The 22,919-nt window shown below is 40.2% G+C and overlaps 1 protein-coding gene and 1 pseudogene across 3 annotated transcripts in view; one reads left to right on the forward strand and one right to left on the reverse strand.

The window, feature by feature from the left end:
* Positions 1-3,958: 3,958 nt before the first annotated feature.
* Positions 3,959-6,778, reverse strand: LOC110292905 (uncharacterized; annotated as a pseudogene). Its single transcript, XR_015047333.1, has 2 exons — positions 6,232-6,778; positions 3,959-5,943 (listed from the first exon to the last, which is right to left on the reverse strand). The product of XR_015047333.1 is annotated as an uncharacterized LOC110292905 (transcript).
* Positions 6,651-22,919, forward strand: part of Zfyve9 (zinc finger FYVE-type containing 9) — a 145,906-nt gene continuing 129,637 nt past the window's right edge. For both annotated transcript variants that reach the window (XM_021160572.3, XM_029476023.2), the window contains exon 1: positions 6,651-6,750. The gene's annotated coding sequence lies outside the window, so the exon portion shown is untranslated. The remainder of the gene's footprint in view (positions 6,751-22,919) is intronic.

Consider the following 22,919-nt stretch of genomic DNA (forward strand, 5'->3'; position numbering starts at 1 on the left):
ACAAAAAAAAAAACCCAAACCCAAACCCATTAAACTATATTACTCATTTTTATTAAAATCCTTAAAAGATTTATTTTTATTTGTGTGTGTGCCCCAAGATGCCTCAGGAGGCACCCGAGGAGGCCAGACAAGGGTGTTGGACCCCTTAGAGTTAAGAGTTACAGGTGGTTTTGAGCCTCCTGATGTTAGTTTATGGGAATTGACTTGGTTCCTCTGAAAGATCAGTAAACACATAATCAACGGAGCCATCTGTCTAGGACCCTAACAACTACCTGCAATGTGTGGTTCCATATCGTAGTCTAGATTTTTTGAGATAGGGTCTCACTACTAGCCCTGTTTGGACTGTGACTCACTTTGTAGTCCTAGATAGCTTCAAACTCAGAGAGATCCACCTGCCTCTGCCTCCTGAGTGCTGGGATTAAAGGTGTGTACCACCATGCCCAGCAATTATTTTCTTTTTCTATGAAGTGAGACAATTGACAACATTTTAATAAGTTTGTAGATTAGACCATAATGCTATACTAATGTAATATCTCTAATCTTTATAATTATACTATGATATCCTTTTGAGGAAATAAAATATTTAGGAACAAAGGGTTAGAAATAGTTACTACTAAGAACCAATGATCTGGGATGCTCGGCGTCAACTGATACAACTATAACATAACTCCTGTGCCTAAGGCTCAGGGAACAGCACAGAAGAAAGGCAGATGGACTGTAAGAGGCAGAGGACCAGGAAAGTTGGGAGTCTGTACCCCTGAGAAATGACAGGCAAGCTTCACCTCAACAGTATGGCTGCCTAAACAAAACCTAAAGAAACACAGCACCAACAGATCTAGGAACAGTGACAGGGGAAATCCTCCAGGGCCCCTCCCCCACAAAGAACAACAAGCAACCAAAGAATTCTAAGAGTAGGAGAAACAGCCTATTTCCCAGAGATAGGTCCCCTAATAGATCACTCAAAACCAATGGTCAGTCCTGAAATATACACACAAGTAACACTAATGGACTGAGCAGGTTATATTTATATATTTACATATATTTATGTGTATGTTACAATAACAAAAAGAGGTTATGATTTTAGGCAGTGTGTGGAAGGGGATGGAGAGAGAAAAAGGAAGGGGGAAGTTGATGTAATTATAATTTTAAAAATAGGGTGCTGGATAGAAGGCTCAGGGTTTAAAAGCACGGACTGCTCTTCCAGAGGTCCTGAGTTCAATTCCCAGCAACCACTTGGTGGCTCACAATCATCTGTAATGGGATCCGATGCCCTCTTCTGGTGTGTCTCAAGACAGTGACAGTGTACTCACATATATAAAATAAATAAATCTTTAAAAAAAATTTTTTTAATTAAAAAAACTAAAATAATTACAATGATATAGATATATACATATATATGTGTACTTACATATATATATATATATATATATATACACACATATCTATCTCTTATTGAGACAGAAAAAATAGAGAATAAGAAAAAGCATTCTAAAGGAAGTGTGGCTAGATATGGCTGAAACATGGGATTTGGAAGTACTATTTTTTGCAATCTTTAAATCTGAAATTATTCCAAATTATAAAGTAAAAATTTCCCACAAGCACTTAACATTTTATTTATTCCTTTCTAAATATATGTATACTGGAACTGGAGCGATGGCTCAGGAGTTAAGAGTCTGTATTGGTCTTGCAGAGGACTGAATCTGGTTCCTAGCATGCATGCCATTGGCTCACAGCCACTTAACTCAACCTTCAAGAGATCTGAGACCTCTGGCCCCTGAAGGCAACTATAATCCCAAGTATAGACTGGCACACAGGCACACACATAGACACATTTATTAAGAATAACAAAAATGGCCGGGCGTGGTGGAGCACGCCTTTAATCCCAGCACTTGGGAGGCAGAGGCAGGTGGATTTCTGAGTTCGAGGCCAGCCTGGTCTACAGAGTGAGTTCCAGGACAGCCAGGGCTACACAGAGAAACCCTGTCTCGAAAAAAAACAAAAATGAATCTTTAAGTATACTTTATATGTATAAAATAATTGAATCATACATTCTTTTTTACTTTATACTTTTATTAATTTGGTATTAAATCATGAGCAGTTTTCAATGTCATTTAAAATAATTTAAAAACAATTAATGGGGGCTGAAGAGATGGCTCAATGGTTTGGAGTGCTTACTGCTCTTGCCGAGGATCAGGGTTCAGTTCCCAGCACTTACATGATGTGGTTCACAGCCACCTGTAACTCTGGGTTCGGGTGTCTGATGCCTTCTGGCCTTCTTGGGTACCTGTATGCATGTGATGTACATAAACTCACACAGGCACACACACATATATTACAAAAAAGATTAATAGATGAACAATATTTTTGTGGAGGTAATATAATTTATTTATTTTAGGTTATCCTCATATTTTTTATGTTAATAACCAAAACATAATGAACATTTTTATATATCTTTTATATAGTTACTTCTTTATGTTCAATACCTATGCTGAAATTGATTTCTTAAAAAAAAAGATTTATTTTATTTATGAGTACACTGTAGCTGTCTTCAGACACATCAGATGAAGGCTTTGGTTACCATTACAGATGGTTGTGAGCCACCATGTGGTTGCTGGGAATTGAACTCAGGACTTCTGGAAGAGCAATCAGTGCTCTTAATCACTGAGTCATCTCTCCAGCCCCTGCTTTGTTTGTTTTCTTGTTTGTTTTTAATGATTGTATTTGTGTGTGTGTGGTAGGTGCATCATGTATAGAGGTCAGAACATATACAGATCAGGGGACAACTCGAAGTTCTTCCTTTCTACCACGTGGGTCCCAGAACATCAGGCTTAGAGCTAAGTCCCTTTACCCACTGAGCCATCTTGTAGGCTGCTTTATTCTTTTTTAGGGATTAGGATGACCTAACAAGCCCCCAGATGCCCCCAGGTTCCTTTTTCAGCTTGGGATGGATGCTTAACTAACTTTGGGCCTGCTTTGGGGCTTATCTGCCTTACAAGACTCTGGATTTGGGGTTTGACTCTGGGCAGCTTTTGTTGAGGGAAGAAGGCTGTGAGAGACCACAACTGTAAGCAGCAGGGTAGGTTCAGTTCTGGGCTACAACTCTCAAAGGGAATTCTTATTTTAGGTCCTGAAAATTGAAAGCAAGCCTTAAAAAGTCACTGAGCAGGTAAGATGTAAGCTATCTAGTTCAGCTTGAGAGTAGCCACGCTGAGACCAGTTCTAGGGATACAGAGATGATTAAAACACTGCACCTGGCCCACAGGCTCACGGTCTGATAAGGGGGGCATACAGGGAAATATGTATTGACCTTGTACTGATGAAGAATTATAAGTTAGGAAAGTACAGGGTTAAAAAGAAAACAGATGAGATTTTATGTTTCTCTTTCAACAAAATTTATACAGTATATATTCTTGTACACAAATATAAAATTTATTTATTTTACTCTCTTTCCCCTTTCCCTTCTGTAAACTTAAAATTTATTCAAATATCCTAGATCAAAAGGTTTGTACCTTTGTGTGCAGGGAGGTGTGTGAAAGGAGAAGGATAATTTAACAAAACAAGAAGTAGAATTTGTTAGGTTTTGTGACCAACTGTCCAGTAGTGAGTGCTAACAATTAAATATGATACCCAGAATCTGGATTAGGCACCTGTTGGATGATGATGTCACTGAATCTCTCTCCCTCCCCCATTTAAAATTCTGAGATGAGACTATTGGTATGTTGCCTACATTGGTATGCTTCCAACTCCTGGACAATAGGATCCCTTTGCCTCAGCCTTCAAAGTAAACAAATATACAAGTGGATGAAGAGAAGCACTCCTGGCTTCACCCAAAGTTTAAAGAGCAAAGAAAATTCTACTAAAGATGATCCTAAACTTCCATGAAAACATTCTTACAATATTGATTTTCTAAAGGATGTCAATTTTATAGATATGGAAGTGGGGAATTCTGGGGGGGGGGGAAGCTATACTTTAAAGTCATCGGAGAGTGGTGGAAATCAATGCAAACAGAAAGTGGCAGAATCAAGACAACTGACAGCAAGTTGAAGTGGCTTGAAACAGAAAGAGATCTTAGGCAGAAGAAAGGAGGCAGGTGAGAGATAGGTCAGGAGCTGAGAGTTAGATGAGGAAGCAGGAGGGGAAACAGTTGTGGATGAAATGGGAGCGGACAATAGGAGACCTACTGTGGGTGCATGCATGCCTCCTGGGTAGTTGGTTCTCTCCTTCTATCATGGGGTTCCAGAGAAAAAACTCAGATCACTAGGCTTGGCCCTTTACCCACTGAGCCATCTGGCCAGCATATGACAGAACGATTTTAAGCAGGTTACTATCAAGCAGTCTCCCTCAGCAAGAGTTTGAATAGAAGGGAAGAAAGTGTGAGGCAAGAAGAAACTGGTCCTGGGAACAAATGAATCATCTTCATGCTGTAGCTACACCCTAGACGTCCTGATTATTCACAAACAAATGTAGGTTTTCTGCAGTGGCAGTGAGCTTGGGTTGGAAAGGACAGTGCCAATGTCATGTCAGGGAGCCAAACTGATTGAAATTAAAGGGCCCATGCTAAAGCACAAATGGTATCAATAGCAACTCACTCTAACAGTGTTCTCTTGTTACTCTAGAAAAGACTGCTATCAGACAGGAGACCCTAGGTTATAGGGTCTCCTTGCAGCTTTTCTCTAGGTTGGATGCCCTTTGGTGGTGGTACTGAAGTACTGAATTCTTAGAGATGTTGTGAGAATGAATCACCATTTCCTCCCGAGCTGGTTTCTGTCGTTACAAAAAAAGGGGATAGTGGTGTGTGTGTGTGTGTGTGTGTGTGTGTGACTCAGAGATCTGTGGCAAAGGCAGACTTGGGACTGTACAGGAACAGCTTTCATTGATGAGAAAAGAACTGCTAGGTTATATTTTTCTCTGGGTGGCTGCTCAATTATTACTTGAACAGTTCCCGGACTCCTTATGTAATTTCCCCATGTCTTGTTACTATTATCCCATAATCTAAGGTAAGGCAAGATTGCTTATAATATTTTCATGCAGGAAAAATGTGCTGGTTCTATTTTGATATCTGCTGTGCTGTAGAATGTCAAAGGATCCAGTGTACTAGGTTCTCCTCTTCAGAGGAGGATGTTACATAAATGCACGAGTGAAATTCAGGGAAATTTCACCTAGACCAGGATGATGAGAATGACCTTTTGATAGGAACACACACACACACACACACACACACACACACACACACACACGGGGTGGGGGAGTGTGGTGGGATAAACACACACAGATGGGTACAATCTCCAGATTAAGAATGAGTAAGTGTTAGGGTGTTCTGGAATTAACAAAAATTGGAACTGTAGGCCCAACCTTCACAACCAGCTAGGCAGGCAGGAGAAAACAGAGGTTCAAAAATATTACATAACTTGCCAGGGTCATAAAACTCTACAGGATGTAACTGGAACCAGGGGCATCAGGATCTGCCTGACACCAAAGTCCTTGCTTGTTCCAGTATAGCACCCAGAAAACAAAACCAACCAACCAACCAAACAAACAAACACAGTATTTGGGAATTTGAGGGTCCAGGGGATTAAAAAAAATTTTTTTTTCCCTATTTCCCTTCTGACAGTCTTTAGTTTTTAGTTGTGACGTTATGTTAGCGTTCTAGAGGCTGGGCAAGATCAAACAGGAGGCATTTGTAAACAAAATGACTGCATAGCCTTTAATATAACCACAACAATTTCCTTCTTTCAGAGTTTTTATCTAGGATTTGATAAGGGGTGGGTGACACAGAGGTGGTAGAGGTGGTGGCCGGGGTTAAGTTAGGTAAAAGGATGAGTCTTTTCTTACCTTTAAGTTGTTTATCAGTTTCAGGACAACCCGTTGGTTTTTCTCTTCTCTTTGTCAGCGTTTTTTAAATTTTGTTTTGTTTTGTTTGTTTGCTTTTTTGTTTTCTCCCCCCTGTTTTGTAGGTAAGGATAGGGGTTAAAGGGATTCTATAGCACATTTCTGTAGTGAATCTGCACAGTAGCTCCAAAAAAGTTGAGGTCAAAGAGGATTCCTTTATCTGCTTTGGGAAGGGATTGTGCATGTGCTTAGGAAAAGAAAAAAGGGATTTGTTCTGGGTCACTCTCCTTTCATACTGACGCACTGAGGGAATTAAAAGGGACCCCCTGTCTCCACAAGAAATGAACCGAGATTCCCTCACATTCCCGCTCTCGGAGACGAGTGACGAAAGCATTCACATACCTTCTGGAGGGAAGAAAAAGGTGCTGGGGTCTGACGGGGGTGGGGTGTGGGGGGAGCCGACAGCTTCCGGCTCCCGGGAAGCCGCGTCAGGGGCGGGCCACGGCCGCGGGCGGCGCAGGGCGCACGGGGCCCCGCCACCCCCAGGCCGCGCTGCCTCGCGTTCCCTGCCGCTCGTGCCCGGTGCGGCCGCCGCAGTCCCGGCGCCGTAGCGGGACGTGGGGTCCAGGGGGCGCTGTGGCCCAGCGGCGCGGGCGGCTGAAGCGGCCACCGCGGCGGCGCCCGAGGCTTCGCCGAGCCCGTCCGCCTGCATCGCCTCGGTCGTCCCGCCGTAAGCTGCGCCCCCGGCCGCGCTCGGCCGCGCTTCCCCGGACCCGCGTGGCTGAGGCGGCTGGAGGGGCGCTGGGCCTCAGTCCCGGCCGCTGAGACCGCAGCCCCCTCAGGAGTGCGAGGCTTCGCGGCGGAGCCCCGCTGAGGACGAGGCTCTCGGCTGAGTGACGACCCCCGGGCCATGGAGAAGCGGTGAGTGTGGCGCGCCGCGGTCCGGGGCTCCTCTGCTTGCGCCGCCCAGGGGTCCTGGCGCCAGCTATCGGGCCGGGCGGACGGAGCGTCCTGCCAGTGCGGCCGCCGCGGGCACCCCGGAGCTCTGGGGCCTCGGCCCTTTCTCCGTGGGTCCCCGGGCGACTGAAGGCGTGCGGGGGGCGACTAGGCCCCGAGTCGCCGGGAAGCCCTTAGCCGGGCCTGGGTTCCGGCGCGGCCGGGTACGTGAAGATCGGGCTGGCGGCCGCACCGGTGCCCTTCGCGTTTGTCCCGGGTGGGGCCGAGCGTGCCTTCCTTCCCAGGGCCCTGCGTGCACATCCCGGAGGGAGGCAGAGGACGCTTGTTTGCAAACAGCTTTGGCTTGCCTGCGCCGCATACTGAGTCCTGCGGAGCCACCCCCTGGGTGGGGAGTGGTGAGTATGGAGGTGCAGAGAGTGCGGGGCTCTCGGAGCCCCTGATACTCCAGGAGTAGCATTCACGCCTCCCTTGCTGGAGACACAGCCTTTTGCGTCCTTTTTTGAGGTGAAATTTCATCACCTGCCGCTAGCTCATCCTTTCCTCCTTATGTTACATCTTGTCTCTGAGCGAGGTCTGCCTTGGAGAAAGCCCCATCCCATCTTTGCTATGCTAAGTTTCCTAGCTACTCACAGTTAAAAAAGAAAAAAAAAAATTCTTTTAGGAAGATGTCTTTTCCACCTTTAGAGAGACAGGAAATGTTTTAAATGCCCCAGTTCTTGGTACAAAAATGTTTCACTCAAATAGAGAACGGATGGCAAGAAGATTTTAAATCGTACTAATTACCCTAATTGCAAGGACATGCCGAAAATGGGATATAAACTCAGTTGTACAAGAAAAATGATTTGTTTTGTTCTGGTAATGATGTAAAAAAAAGTTAGTGATTGTAGTTTGACACTACACGTCAGATATTGGGGGGTGCTTCTTGTATATGATAAATGTGATTACAGGTTATTCTCATTTTTCTACTCTATAGGACTTATATGTACATCTAGAACGTCAATGCATGAAAATATGTATATATAGTAGAAAATTTGGATATGCAGAGAGGTACTATATTGGCTTTCAATATGTACTTAATAACTGGAGAGAGATTACTAGTAATGTCATATGTTTTGATGGTCATTCAAAGTTTACAGTGAGAGTGTACTGATTTATAAAATTATTATTATATTTTGGAATTAAATTAAGAATGTCTGACTGGTTCACTTTACAGCCAGACATTTGTTTAAAATTTATAAAATATGTTACTAATTATCAGAGTTAGAGCCATCAGTTAATATGCATAGTTACCTGTAAGACTCCTGACTTAACCTTCCTACAGAGCGTGGGAATCTCCTGAGGTCTAAGGGGGTCATCATGTTGATGAATTTTGAGGACCCGTTGTGTTAGTGTTGTAGCCTTGCCTTTGTCAGATCTTGTGGAAGCATTTTTAACTGTAAAACATTGGCTTGATTAGTATGTTGGTTAACTTAGGTTTTAAAAGTGGAATTCTTTTCTCAGTGTGTCTCTAAAGACCAATGTTAGAATTGGGGGTACTGATTTAAATATTCTATTCTGGTCCCCTAAATCAGAATTGTAGGTATAACTGTAACTCAAAGATCTTGATTTTTTTAAATCAACTTTCTTGATTTTTTTTGGACATAACTGATAAAAGAGATTTGCTTAGGTGGACACAATTGTCCTCTCTCTAGCAAAACTATTACTGTTAAGTGGCTTACAGATGGTCTTCATAGCAACAGATAATGGTTTTGTAATGCAGATAGAAAAACAGCTGTTTCAGTCAACAAACATGGTGAGCCTGTGGTGGGAATGTTAAGGAAAACTATCTGGTTATTCATCTTGGTAATGAATAAACGTCAATATTGTCTGTAAAATGCTGTTAGGTATTTAGAAGGCTTTTAGAAGACAGCATATAAAAAGTATTGTATAAATTTTTAAAATATGATTTTAGGTGATAATAATATCAGGTTCTGTCTTAGGTGTTCTGGGAAATACAAAAATGACCAAGGTTTCTGCTAGCAATTAGCTAATTGTGGAAGCAGGACAAGTTTAATTAACTGTTACATGGCTGGGTCAGAAAAGTGTTGTAACTGAGTGAAATGAGGTAGATCTCTGCTTAGGGCTTCTGTGTCTCATCCAGGATCTTGCCCTTCAAGTGCATGCATCCCTAAGGGATGGGAGGTCACTCTGGAAGAGGACTTGCTTAGAATGTGTAAGCCCCCCAGTTTAATTCTCAGAATTGAGAAAAAAATCATATGGAATGTTCCTTTATTTTCCAATCCCTGATTCAATGTTTTCTTTAAAGAAAGAGTAGCGTGTGTCGCCTGGGAAGTACTAGTTTATATTACCTCCTTAGTGAAGAGAGAACAAGTGAACACGTGGGACGAGCTCACTCCTTCCTCTGTTGCTAAGCTGCCACTTTTATCCCGTTCACTGGCGTTTATTTGGCTCCTCTATGTGCTGACCACAGACTGGTGGTTGCAAAGTACAAAGCTTGATTAAAAGATAATTGCCTAGATTTTAGTTTAAGTTCTTTTGTTTCTAGGGGTGGTATATACGTGTTTTATGATTATTGATTGCATTGCATGCTGCGGTACAGAGTGTGGAGTCAGATGTGAGGAGCAATGAGATACTTAGGCTCTGAGTTTCTTATACTTTCTTGTAGTAATAGTAGCCCTTCCAGGGAAGTAGACCGTTTGTTTCTGTGGGGTGCAGGTGATCATAGACAGGAAAGAGAAATGGTCATGGCCATTTCTCCTTTTGGAGAAAAGAAAAATAAAAGCCAGATCTTTTGATAATTAGATCTTGGTGTGTACACTGTGTACTTATAGCTTGTCTTCTCGCTTTCCTTTTTTTTTTTTTTTTTAAGATTTATTCATTTTATATATATGAGTACACCATTGTTCTCTTAAGACACACCAGAAGAGGGCACCAGACCCCATTACAGATGGTTGTTAGCCACCATATGGTTGCTGGGAATTGAATTCAGGACCTCTATCCTGCGCCCCTTTTCTTTCTTTCTTTCTTTCTTTCTTTCTTTCTTTCTTTCTTTCTTTTTTTTTTTTTTTTTTTGGTTTTTTTTCGAGACAGGGTTTCTCTGTGTAGCCCTGGCTGTCCTGGCACTCACTTTGTAGACCAGGCTGGCCTCGAACTCAGAAATCCGCCTGCCTCTGCCTCCCGAGTGCTGGGATTAAAGGCATGCGCCACCACGCCCGGCTTCTTTCTTTCTTTCTTTCTTTCTTTGACTAGTTCTACTTTTAGATTTTTGAAAAAAATTTGATGGGAAAATTTTTATTGTAATGTGCACATATTTTTCATTTCCTCTTTAACTAAACTAATATTCTCTATGCCTAGGATATACTTGTTACTGTACTTCCAGCTTTACATTGGTCTTTACTTTCACTTCATTTCTGTATATTTGGCCTGCAGTGTGTGAATTAGTATATAGAGTGACATTCTTGGTCTGTACTTATCATTAGAAAATACCAAGTTGCGGGCTGGTGAGATGGCTCAGTGGGTAAGAGCACCCGACTGCTCTTCCGAAGGTCCAGAGTTCAAATCCCAGCAACCACATGGTGGCTCACAACCATCCGTAACGAGATCTGGCGCCCTCTTCTGGAGTGTCTGAAGACAGCTACAGTGTACTTACATATAATAAATAAATAAATTAAAAAAAAAAAAAAGAAAATACCAAGTTGCAGATGCTGAACAAAAATGCTTCATGTACTTTAGTTTAAGAACTGGAGTATTACTCAAAACATAGACTTTTCCTTATAATCGATAGTGATGAGAATCACAGTTCTTTGTTTTGTTTTTTTAAGATCTACTTATCTATATGACTGCTCTATTTGTATGTATGCCTGCATGACAGAAGAGGGCATCAGAACCCATTACAGATGGTTGTGAGTCACTATGTGGTTGGTGGGAATTGAACTCAGGACCTCTGGAAGAGCAGCCAGTGAGCCATCTGCTCACTGAGCCATTTTTCCAGTCCCAAGTTACAAGAATCAGAGTTCTTATAACTTACATACATATACATGCATGTGTTTGTGTGTGTGTGTATACACACACGTGTGTCTTATAACCTTGATCAGTCTTGTTTACACTCTTTTAAGTCTTTATTCGTCTATAAAATAAAGCTAATAGTATACATTTTATAGGATTATTGTGAGGATTAAGTAAATCAGAGCCTGTTCTATATATAAATAAGCATTACTCTAGAAATGAAAAGTATATTTCTTTGAGTTTTGAGAAAGTTTAAAAGATTATTCATTATTCAGTTTTCTGCTAAAAAATAAAGGTGGCATGACCGATTGCAAAGATTGCCAAATTAAGGATGAGACAAGTTTACAGAATTAGTATTTTGATTATATAGTTAATAGAATGTCTCATGCTTCATCATAAATTTTATTTAATGAAATACTTTGAAATTGTTATTTATAAGTTCTCCATTTTATAAATTAGTTAGTGTTTTAATTTTTTTTCTCTATTTCTGTAAGGTCTGATATACCCTGGGCTAGCCTAGAACTTGTGATAGTAGCTGGGGATGATCCTGAACTTCCATCTCTCATTCTACTTCCCAAGTGATGGGATCATAGCCAGGAACCACTGTGCCTTGTGAATTTATTTTAAATAGTCCAACTAAGAGAATTGAAGTATTGTAAAAATTTGAACAGTATGTATATTTGTATTTATACCTTTCAGAACTTTTTGGAAAATAAGGTAAAGATAAAATCTCTATAAAGGTATTCAAAGTCAAGAAACAGTTTTTGTTACACAAGGGAAAAAGAATTTAATGTACATTGATAGGAATCTTTAAGCAATGAAGATTGCTTCCACAACATTAGCTGCAAAGACTTTAAACTACAAATGAATAGTACATACATTTCAGCCAAATTTAGAATATTAGGGAAGGGTCTATTTTTATGGTCTATGTCTTGAGATACAAATTAATGTATACATAATTTACCCACCTAAACTATAAAATTAAGTGGCTTTTACTATACTCATAGAGTTGTATAAATGTTGGTACTATCTAATTTGGAACATTTTCATCACTTCAAACTGGTATCTATTAGCAATCATTCCCAATATCTTCCTAATTCCACCAGCCCTGGACAAACACTAATGTGTTTCTGTTCTAGAGACTTTCTTTTTTTTTTTTTTTTTTTTTTTTTGGTTTTTCGAGACAGGGTTTCTCTGTGTAGCCCTGGCTGTCCTGGAACTCACTTTGTAGACCAGGCTGGCCTCGAACTCAGAAATCCGCCTGCCTCTGCCTCCCAAGTGCTGGGATTAAAGGCGTGTGCCACCACGCCCAGCTCTTTTAGAGACTTTCTTATCAATTCTGAACACTTGATATAATAGAATCAATCATATGATGTGATTGGTTTATATCAGTATAATTACATTTTCAGGGCTCAATAATAATGAATCTATAGCTTATTTCTTACTATTGTTCAATCATATTCTGTTGTATAGATATATACCACATTTCATTTATTATTCAGAAATTTGGGTATAGTTTTTTGGCTGTTAGGAATAATGTTAAGAGACTTCTTATACAGATTGTTGTGTGCATGTACACTTCTATTGCCGCTGGGATGCACGTAGGAGTGGAGTTGTTTAGTCAATTTAACCTTTTGAGGAGCAGCCTGGCTGACTAAGTGGCTGCAACATTTTATGTTCTTACCAGCAAGTGTGTGAGGGTTCTAATTTCTTCACATCCTTACTAACTCTTGTTTGTTACCTGCCTTTTGATTATAACCACCTGAGTAAGTGTAAGGTGGGAAAGGTAAGGCTTTATTTCCTATTCATAACTTGTTTACAGTCATTAGGTAAATTGTTGAAGCTTTTATTTGGAGACAAATTATGAGATTTGATGATAAGAAATGTTTTTGGCTTGAGGATAAAAACTGTATACTTTTAACGAGCTCATTAAGTGGAACTGGTTAATCATATTGGGAGGTAGTGGGGGTGGGACACCAGAATTTTTAAAAAAATTCTTTTTAAAAGATTTATTTATTATTATATGTAAGTACACTGTAGCTGTCTTCAGACACACCAGAAGAGGGCATCAGATTTCATTACAGATGGTTGTGAGCCACCATGTGGTTGCTGGGATTGAACTTAGGACCGAGGGAAGAGCAGTCAGTGCTCTTAACCACTGAGCCATCTCTTCACCCCTAAATTTTTTTTTTTTTTCCGAGATAGGGTTTCTCTGTATAGCCCTGGCTGTCCTGGAACTCACTCTGTAGACCAGGCTGGCCTCCTAAAAATTTTTTATTAGATATTTTCTTTATTTACATTTCAAATGTTATCCCTTTTCCTGGTTTCCCCTCTGAAAACCTCCTATCCCATCCCCCAGAATATTACACTGTAGCTCATGCTGGCCTGGAGCTCACTATATAGCTCAAACCTCAGGGATTCACTTGCTACAATAGTGCTTAGATTACAGGAAAGCACCACCATGCCTAGTTTAAAGAACATTTGTTAACAAAAGGCAATTGTAAGCTCCAGGCTTGATTTTCCTTTAACTCTGCTAAAACATTTCTAAAAATTTAGAGTCCAGTCGTATGTTAACATTTTTAAGTACCCAGGTCTGATAGATTTTTAATGATTGCCATTACCTAACTAGGATATATACTTTTTATATAAGTATAGATTAATTGTTAGAGGCAGTGGTGGACACCTGTAATCCTAGCATTTGAGAGGATGAGGCAGGAAAATCATTGGAATTGAAGGCCAGTCTGGGATATGTAGTGAGACACTGTCTTAAACCAAACCAAACCAAACCAAACCAAACCAAACCAAACCAAACCAAACCAAACCTATTAGTCATTGTTTTTTAGTCTTATGTTTAGAATTTTGCTCTATATTTTATTCTGCATTCAAGGTATTAAAACTTTTCTATGAGTTTTTTTTGGGGGGATATAGTTTAACAATAAAGATTTGGCTAATATTTTTAAAGTTTTGTTTTTTAAACAAGTTAGGAAGTACTGCAGGGCACTATTGTTTCAGCATCAAAATACAAGTTTGGAATTTTTATTATGCACCATACGTACTATTTTTCCATTGTAAGATTACTTTGGGGGAGCTTGGTAAGATGACACAAGCCTGTAATCCCAGACTGATGCAGGAGGATCATGAGTCTGACATCATCCAGGTCTACATAGTGAGTCCCTATTTCAGGAAGCTAAGGGCTAGTGAGGCAGCTCAGTGGTATAGTGCTTTTCCAGTATGTGCAAGGCCCTGGGTGTGATTCCTAGCACTGAAAAGAAATCACTTTAGAACACTGTTGCAGAGTTTGAACTGAGTAAAAAGACTAGTACTGCTCTTTAGTAGCTTTGCGTGCCAAAGTTCCATGTAAAGTTATAAAAAATAGCATTTCTAGATTCTTTTTGGTAGGATTCATGAAAAAATTTAAAAATGTTTTTTGGGGGTGTGGGTGTGGGGAATAGGGTCTCACACTGTAGTTAGTGTAGTATGGCCTTGAACTTCTGATCCTTCTTCAGCCTCAGGAATGGTAGGAATATGGGTGTGAGCCACTAACCCAAGCACAGACATGTGCTTTCTGTGTGTAATATGGTCTGATTCTTATCTAACTTTTCATGGTTAAAGTGGTATTTTTTCTGCTAGTGTTTGTTTTATTAAAATAAGGAGTAAAAGTGTTTTAATTTATTTTATTATATTATTAGTAATATTGTATTCATAGCATAATAGTCTAAGCTAAAATTCACATTACTTTAACACATCTCTTTACATTTATTTATTTATTTATTTATTTATTTATTTATTTGTGTGCAAATGCCTGTAGGTGTACATGTACCGTGGTGCATGATTTACAGGTCAAAGGCCAACTTGTAGGAGTTGGTTCTCTCTTTATACCATGTAGGGCCCAGTCATAAAACTCAGGTCTTCAGGCTTGGCAGCAGGTGACTCTACCCACTGAGCTATCTCACCATACCTTTTTTGGTTTATTTTGCTTTTGAGACAGGGTCTCATATAGCCTTGGACTCAAAATGTAGCTGAAGATAACCTTAACTTCTGATCTTCTTGCCCATACCTTCCAAGTACTGGTATCATAGGCATGGGTTTTCTGGGACACCTGGCTCATGCAGTGCTAGGGATTGAGTGGAGGACTTTGCATATGTTAGGCAAGCACTCTACCAACTGAACTAAGTCTTAGGCTGGAGGTTGAGATTTCTTAACCCTCCTTTCTCCTTTCACAATTTAGTTACAACCTGATCATCACTCGTTCCTGGTTCTATATTTAATTCTTCCAAAATAACACATTTGTGAAGTTTTCCATCTTACATACGATTTTCTTGCAGTGTGCTATCTTTTTGTTAGGTATATCATTGTATTTTACTTCTAATTATTAGGATGACCTTCGACTATCTGTAGTGTTATTCTCATCCAAGGAGAGTGAGTCTTAGAGAGTTTACTGGTTTTTGTAAACCTAAACTCGTATTTCATGATTCAAGCACATATATTTTTGACTTTGTAATGAAATACTATTTTAATCTTGTGTCTTTTATCTAATAATTTTCCATAATAACATATTTCCAACTAAATACACATTTAGTTAATTAATATAGATGGATATATGCCTTTGAAATATACTGACATATATATAAGTTAGAAAACCTTGTATATATTTTTGGAATTTCATATTTCATATGCTATATTGAATAAACAAATACCTTACTTGCAGTTATTAGAAAAGTATAATAACTAATTAGGTCTCCATTCTCTGTTCTGGAAATTAGTTGTAGACTAGATAACAAGGGCCTTCCCACATTAAATAGTCTATTTCTGAAGGTGAATAGTATTTCTAAAGTTGAATGGATGGGTGGCCCCATCCCTCAGCTGGGGGCCATGCCTATCCACTGGATATGGTCTCTACAGGTTCTTTCTCCCCTTTGTTGGTTATTTCGGCTAATGTCATCCTCACTGGGTCCTGGGAACCTCTTGCTTCCCTGGCATCTGGGACTTTCTAGTGGCCACCCCCAGTTCCCCATCCCCCACTGCCTCATATTTCTCTTCAATTTTCTGTCTCTTCCCATACTTGATCCTGCCCCATCTCTCCCTCCTCCTTCTCTCACCCACCCAGGTCTTTCTCTCCCTCTACCTCCCATGATTATTTTGGTCCCCCTTCTAAGTAGGACTGAAGCATCCACACTTTGGTCTTCATGCTTCTTAAACTTAATATGGTCTGTGAGTTGTATGTGGGTATTCTGAGCTTCTGGACTAATATCCACTTATCACTTATACCATATGTGTTCTTTTGTGTCTGGGTTACCTCACTTAGGATGATGTTTTCTAGTTCCATCGATTTACCTGTGAATTTCATGAAATCATTGGTTTTAATAGCTGAGTAGTACTCCATTGTGTAAATGTACCACATTTTCTGTCTCCATTCTTCCTTTGAGGGACATCTGGCTTGTTTCAGCTTAACTCAGAATTGTTCCTATCTAAAGGAAATGCAGAGACAAAAATGGAGCAGAGACTGAAGGAAAGGCCATTCAGAGACTGCTCCACTTAGGGATCCATTCTCACCTGCAGGCACCAAACCCTGACACTTGCTGATGACAAGAAGCACTTGCTGACAGGAGCCTTGTATGGCCGTCCCCTGAGAGCTTCTGCCAGTACCTGACCAATACAGGTGCAGATACTCACAGCCAACCATCGGACTGAGCCCGGGATCCCAATGAAAGAGTTAAGGGAAGAACTGAAGGAGCTGAAGGGAATTGCAACCCCATAGGAAGAACAACAATATCAATTAACCTGACCATCCACAGCTCCCAGGGACAAAACCACCAACCAAAGAGTACATATGGAGTAACCCATGGTTCCAGCTACTTATATAGTAGAGGATTGCCTTATCTGGCATCAGTGGGACGAGAGGCCCTTGGTCCTGTAGAGGCTCGATACTCCAGCGTAAGGGGGACAATAGAGCAGTGAAGCGGGAATGGGGGGTGGGAGCACCTTCATAGAGGCAAAGGGGAGCGGGGATGAGATAGGGGATTTGCAGAGGGGAAACTGGGAAGGGGACAACATTTGAAATATAAATAAATAAAATAACCAATTAAAAAAAAATAAAGGTGAATGGAATGAAAAATGGCGTTAAATGACCTGACTCAAGGCTATGGAGATGACCTGACATAGGGGAAGTAAAGGATTGGGAATGGTAGGCAGCGGTGGTGACTGAGAAAAATGCAAGTTCAAAACAAAGGAATTGTAATTTGTATTTTATTTTATTTTATTATTATTATTTTCTTTTTTCTTTGAGACAGGGTTTCTCTGTATAGCCCTGGCTGTCCTGGAACTCACTTTGTAGAACAGGCTGGCCTCGAACTCAGAAATCCGCCTGCCTCTGCCTCCCAAGTGCTGGGATTAAAGGCATGCGCCACCACGCCTGGCTTAACAAGTTTTTCATTTTTTTTTTTTTTTTTTGGTTTTTTCGAGACAGGGTTTCTCTCTGTAGCCCTGGCTGTCCTGGCACTCACTTTGTAGACCAGGCTGGCCTCGAACTCAGAAATCCTCCTGCCTCTGCCTCCCGAGTGCTGGGATTAAAGGTGTGCGCCACCACGCCCAGCTCACAAGTTTTTCTTATAACTGATAAAGCAGTATATATCTGAATAAAAATCTTATAACTCTGAACATTCATTTGTGGCTTAGGCCTCTTCTGTCTCTAGCTCATATCCTCTTTCTTCTGCTTTTGTCTATGACAGTGTACATGTGTTTGAGAAAATACATAAAGAGCTGTGTTGTATGAAAATGGCCACTCAGCATGCTTTACAATAGTGAAAGTTTTCATATTGCTTAGAATATGAGAATTTAGTAATTGAACTCTGTCCTTGTTACAGGTGTATAAAGTTTGTTTATAAAGAAAAGGAGGACATTACTGCATTTGAAAAGGATGAAATATGTTTTTATAACAAGATTTATAGAGCCTTCCCACTCTTAATGTGTTAGAGAGAGTAATATTGATAGAAATAGACAGACGATGGTTTGGGAAACTGGGAAGTTAACTTTTTTTTTTCCTTGTTAGCTTTTTAGATGCCTTGGTTAATTGAATATTGACTTTGGAAAGAAATTATCCCAGGCTAGAACTGCCTAAGTGTATTCCCTGGGAACAAGGAAATGTTCTCTAATCATGTAAGTTTGGGTTTACAGCATTCTATATTGATCAGGTACAGATTTGTAAAACACACATTAGTATCATTTCAGAGACTGAGGAGAGGCAATGAACTGAAAGTTGTTCAGCCACATGTGATCAGACTTGTCTGGCTGTGGGACAACCAGGCTATTCCTTAGAGGGTTAAACAGTGTCACAATTTGAGCCAGCAATTCTATTCATATATATATCCCAAAGGAAATGGAAGTTTATGGGCACATAACAGTCGGTACACAAACATTCCTAACATTATTCATAATAGAATCTCATAATTCAGTGAGAGGTGTTAATATACCTTTCACTGACCCAGATCAACTTTTATCTGTTTTTATAAAGCCTCATTGTCACAGTATTCGTGAATATTTAAACTCACAGTTGATAAGCTCTCATTACTTACTCATTTTGTTGTTTATTGCTCACTATTAGGAAATTTTCTTTTATATTTAGGAAAACATGTGCTTTTCTCTAGTGTATATCCTTTTGTTTTATTTTCTGAAACTATGTAGAATAAATCATTACTCTTTTAACCTCTAAAGATGTCAAAATAATATCTCATCTCCTAACATGGTAATTCAAAACACAGGCTCAGAAATTGGATTCAGTTATATTAGTTTTATGGTGTGTTGTTGGGCAGGTTAACACTTTTCCATGCCAGAGCTTTCCCACCTGTAAAATAAGACTAGCAGTAATACTTCTGTGAGTTATGGCATGATCCACCCTATGTAATTGTAGCCAGTCTTTGGCACTTTGTGGGTTCTTTTTTTCCTACCCTTTATTCATTCCCCCTCCCCCCAGGTTTCACTCCCTATCACTAGATAGGAGAGGAAAAGGACAGAGGGGGAAAGAGAGAGAGAGAGAAAGAGAGAGAGAGAGAGAGAGAGAGAAGAGAAGAGAAGAGAAGAGAAGAGAAGAGAAGAGAAGAGAAGAGGAGAGAGACCTCTTCAAATTTAATTTCTTTCCCTTTGTTTTTTCTTTGAAAATAACTGCTAACAAGCCACAACCAACAACCACCCACCCTGTCTCTCTGGACCCTAGCTAGCATTTATATAGCCTCTGAAAAATTCCCAGAATTCCAAGCACTGCAGAAACCACACCTCTGCTAGAGCACAAGGCAAATCATAGATGCTGCAGACAGTCCAAATCAGCTCCATATCCCTACACCTGGGATTAAAACAAACCATATTCTTATAATATTTCTGTGTGTTCCAAGAAACCATAATTCCAAATTGTCACTATGTGTAATAAGATAGGTTCCTTAAAAAAACCAGGCACTGGAGTGGATTTGGTAGTATAAAAAGAAATTAGGGGGAGGAGGAATGTAAGGGAAAGGAGAAGGACCTGTCTTTTATACAAATTGCCAGAATATTACACTATGAAGGAGTGGATAGATTCTACTACCCTCCTCACGTTTAGGCACTGTTCAGGAATTGCCCTTGACAAGTATAGCCTCTACTGGGAAGGTGAAATTCAAACCTGCTGCAGTTGGAAGATGTTAGCTAACATCCTCCAGAGCTTTCCCACCTGTAAAATAAGACTAGCAGTAATTTTGCCCCTGCATGGCAGTTGGCTCTTTGAAAGAAGATCTGAGTAAATGCTGAACTAATTCATGTATGTAAACACTGAGAGCTGCATCTCTAGCCTCCATGGACTCTTCCTAGTGGGAGGGGTAGAAGGAAGTTGTTCTTAGGTTTCAGCACTCATTGCTGTAACTGATCTTGGTCTACAATAATTTCCATTGCCTCCTCTGCTATTCAGTCTAAATACATAGCCCTTACTCTCAGCTGTCACTTTTCCTGGTCTTGGCTGCTTATAAGCAGTATAACCAAAGTTTCATTTTTGAGGGTCGGAGAGCCATATCTTCTCAGGTAGGAGTTGCTACATTTGTCAACTCATAAATAAAGTTAGGCAGGAGATTTTACAGTTGCCACTTTACTGAGTAAGTTCTGTGACTACCTCTTCTTGTTTTTATTATGTAACTGTAGCTATACTTCCTGCTGAACTGAGGATTAACTAAGGCAGCAGAGATTGTTACTCTTCCTTTGTCTCTTGAATACAAGGAGTCCCAGTTGTAAGTTGTAGTTAATTGCAGTCTTCCATGTGTCTCTTAGTTTGCTTTCTATTGTGACAAAACACTGATCAAAACTAAAGGGGACAAAGGAGTTTATTTGGCTTACTGCTTATAGTCTATCATTGAGGGAAGCTAAGGCAGGACATAGAGTCAAACAGAGACCATGAAGGAGTAGTGTTTTCTGGCTTGCTCCTCTTGGCTTGTTCAGTTTGCCTTCTTACACACTCCAGGACTACCTGCCCAGAGATGACACTGCCTTTAGTAGAATGGACCCTTCCACACTAATCATTAATAAAGAAAAGTGCCCCAGGCTTGCCTACAGGCCTGTCTGATGGGGGCATGGTTCTTTTTTTTTTTTTTTTTCCCTTGAGACAGGGTTTCTCTGTGTAGCCCTGGCTGTCCTGGAACTCACTTTGTAGACCAGGCTGGCCTTGAATTCAGAAATCTGCCTGCCTGTGCCTCCCTTTTTCTTCTCAGATGACTCTAGTTTGTGTCAAGTTGACTAAAAAATAACTAGCATGGTCTCCTAGCAAGGAAAGAATGCCACTTTTGGCAGGAGACTCTCTAATTCTGTGGAGCTCAGCATTGCATGAATGAAAAGCACAAAGTTTTTTAGTGGATCACTGGAAATTATGATGGCGGGAGTGTTTCTTCTTCCACCTGTTTCAAAGACCATGTGATTCTACTAATGGCAATACAGCTCTGAATTAATTTACTTACCATGTACTAGAGAAATGGTTCCTAACCTGTAGGTCGCGTCCTCTTGGGGGAATGAATAACCTCTTCCCAGGGATGGATATCACATATTTACGTTACAATTCATAACAGTAACAAAATTACAGTTATGATGTAGCAACAAAATAATCTTATTTTAGGGGTCACTACAGCAACTATATTAAAGGATTCAGCATTAGGAAGGTTGAGAACCGTTGTACTAGAGGATCTTACATGTTCTTACTTCTGAGCTGGTATTTCAGCTGTGTTTTCAGTAGGACATCCAGTAATCTGCTAGTATAGGACTTTCTCTTTCTTGGGTTATGATTTTGTTTTGTATTGAGACAAGGTCTTTCTGTGCAGCTCTGGGTATCCTAGAACTTTCTATGTAGACCAAGCAGACCTTGAACTCACAGGGATTTCTCTGCTTCTGCCTCTGCCTCCCAAGTTTATGCTCCCCAATTACTTATAATGGAGATTAAATTTTACCACGTGGAGCTTTAGAGAGTATGCTTAGATCATATCCAAACCAGAGTAGGTAATGTGTAAGCCCTATGGAGTGGTGTTAGTTTGGGCTTTTACTGTTGGAAAAGGCAAATCCATACCAGTAATAATTGTGTTCCTGTGAGATTTAATCACTGGCTGACATGGTTATTTGTTGTTGTTGTAGTTATTGTATTGTCATCTAGACACAAGAGAGTCATCTAGGAAGAGAATATCTTAATTAAGAATGTACATCTCTCAGACTGACAGGCCTGGGGCATTTTATTGATTAATGATTGATGTGGAGGGGCCCAGCCCACCTTAGGTGGCATGTCCCTGCACAGGTGGTTACAGGTTATATCAGAAGGTAGGCTGATAAAGCCATGGGAGCCAGCCAGACAGTCTTTCTCCAGGGTTTCGGCTTCAGTTTTTGCTTCCAGATTTCTGCCCCAACTTCTTTTCATGGTGGAACTGTAAGTTGTAAGGTAGGACAAACTCTTCTCCAAGCATTAGAAACCAAACTGTGACACCAGTCAGCCCGCCACCTAATAGCTTGTTGATTCAAGTTTAGTGCTATATTGGGAGCTTGGCAATATTTAGAATTGGGTGTGGTAAATGACCCATAGTTTTTTCTCTTTCCCCACCTCTATATATGCCATAGTGACCTGTTCAATCATGTCTTCATCATGCCAGTTCTGAGGTGGCATATGTCAATTGAATAATTTTGTACATTTGGTGGTTCAGTGGCTCTTCTGCAGAAACTGGATGCTTTCTGGTGAGCACAACACAGGAAACAGATTTTCATGTTTTGTGCTCAGTTCTTTAAGGTCATTCGATTGTTTCCTTTTATATATATATATATATATATGTATATATATATATATATATATATATATATATACACACACACATACATACACTGTTGCTGTCTTCAGACACATTAGAATTGGGTATCAGATCCCATTAAGATGGATATGAGCCACCATGTGGTTGCTGGGAACTGAACTCAAGACCTCTGGAAGAACAGTCAGTTCAGATGGCTTAGCCAACCTCTAAGCCATCTCTCCAGCTCTGTTCCCTTTTCTTAAAGTGTTTAAACCCCTCTAGCCAGTTAGCCAGTCTGCTTGCTGTTGTTTATGAGTATGTGTGTTCTTATGCCATTTTTCTTTCTATAAATTTCATAAGCACATGCATCATTTAAAGCTCTTTTAGGGAGAGAGTTGTTTTTTTTTTTTTTTTTTGTTTTGTTTTTTTTTGTTTTTTTTTTTTCCCGCCCCAGTGTCAAGGTCGCCCTTAAGTTTGGCTATACTGAGTCTACTTTTGTCCTCAGCTTACATTCATATACTGATCTTTAGTTTTTGTTTTTGTGTTGATTCTGTAGGGTCCCTAAACAACTGTAGATGTGAGCTGAGGAAGTGCTCAAATAGTGGTGTCTGTCAGGGAAGTCTTGGCTGCCTCCTTATGTAGATTTTGTCTTTTGGTTCTGTTTTATTTCAGTCTTCACTATTACTGTTTCTATCTTAGAGTGGGTTGCTGCTGAGCTCAAATGTACACTTAGTTCATTATGAAAAGTTCTGAACACATGGGGCCCAATGATCAAGCATTCTTTCTTACCAGGATACCAGGAGCTGTTTTACTAGCAGTATAGCTTTCCTATAGAACTCCATCACTAGCATTACTAGTCTACCA

Source organism: Mus caroli, unplaced genomic scaffold, assembly GCF_978045245.1.
Source record: "Mus caroli unplaced genomic scaffold, Mus_caroli_1 scaffold_6, whole genome shotgun sequence".
Lineage (NCBI taxonomy): Eukaryota > Metazoa > Chordata > Mammalia > Rodentia > Muridae > Mus > Mus caroli.